At 60.0% G+C, this 1338-nt stretch overlaps 1 non-coding gene across 1 annotated transcript; it reads right to left on the reverse strand.

Annotated features, from left to right (window-relative positions):
- Positions 1–269: 269 nt before the first annotated feature.
- TRNAQ-UUG (transfer RNA glutamine (anticodon UUG)) lies at positions 270–341 on the reverse strand. The gene has a single exon. It is a non-coding gene; the product is annotated as a tRNA-Gln (tRNA).
- Positions 342–1338: the final 997 nt, after the last annotated feature.

Consider the following 1338-nt stretch of genomic DNA (forward strand, 5'->3'; position numbering starts at 1 on the left):
CCCAAGAGCACTGCACCAGGCCCCAACACAACACCCCAACAAGTGTCTTCCGGCTTCCAACTCGGGCCCGCGCATGCGCCGTGCGCGCCCCGGACAGCAAAGCGAAGCGAAGCGAAGCCAAGCCGAGCTGTGGCGCGCGGGGGTCCCCTGGTCAGCCGGGCGAGGGGTGCGTGAGCGAGCGTGTGCGAGCACGGAGGGCCAAGCCAGGGGGTGTCTGCTGCGGGCGGGCAAGGCCGTCCTCAAAACGGGGCGCGCCAAAAGGCTTAGTGAGGTCCCACCGAGATTTGAACTCGGATCGCTGGATTCAAAGTCCAGAGTGCTAACCATTACACCATGGGACCCGCTGGCAGCTTGAGGCGGCCGCGAGTCCTCTCAAAGCCGCGCGGCGGACGGCGGGCGGGAGGAGGGAGGCGCTGTTGGCGAGGCGCGAGCGAGTGGCGGCCCAGGGAGCTCCCCTTTGGGCTGGGGGAGCCCCCCAAGTCAGCCAGTCAGCCAGCCCGTCAGTCAGTCTGTCAGTCAGCCAGCAACAGCTTCTCCTCTTCCCGCCTTCCCCGCCGCTCTCGCTCCACGGGGGGGTCGCGACCCCCGACACGCGCCTCGCATCCGGGGCCCGCTGGAGGTCCACCTCGTCCCCCGGGCCACAAGAGGGCGGTCCGCGCGCCGGGGTGGGCTTAGGGGGGCTCGGGAAGGCAGATTCCGCCTCCTTGGCTTCTCGTACTGGGCGCTTTTTTGTTTCTCTCCGTGCCCATCGCGAGACCCTCTCGGAGGCCACTCGGGCCCTGCGGGGGAGGGAAAAGGGGCGGGGCGGCACGTGCAGAGGACGGCGGTTCAAGGCCCCGGCCCGGACCGGGACTGCTGGGGGAGGAGGGTTCTCCCCCCCGCCCCCGCCCCGCCCCCCACAAACACACACTCACGTGGCTGGAACCCGGGAGACACGTGCGGGGGAGGTTGTGCGCTGGATGGCTGGCTGGCTGGATGGATGATGGATGGATGGATGCTGTCTCTGCACAGACTGTGATCCAGTGATCCAGTGCCAGCAAGGGCTTCCTGGGAAGTGCTCAGCGATGCTGGGCAGAATGACCGGACCTGAGCATGGGCTGAAAGTGAATGCAATAAGTATTGGCGATGTCTAGCCAATATTGGGAGGGGACTTTAAATCCTTGTGCAGTTTTACTGAACTTAAATATATATATATATATATATATATATATATATATATATATATATATATATATATACACTATATATATACAGGGACTATATATAATATATAGTTTATATAAATATAAAATATATTTAATATATTAAATACTTGTGCAGTTCTACTGGACTTAAATA

Source organism: Suncus etruscus, chromosome 1 (genome assembly GCF_024139225.1).
Source record: "Suncus etruscus isolate mSunEtr1 chromosome 1, mSunEtr1.pri.cur, whole genome shotgun sequence".
NCBI lineage: Eukaryota > Metazoa > Chordata > Mammalia > Eulipotyphla > Soricidae > Suncus > Suncus etruscus.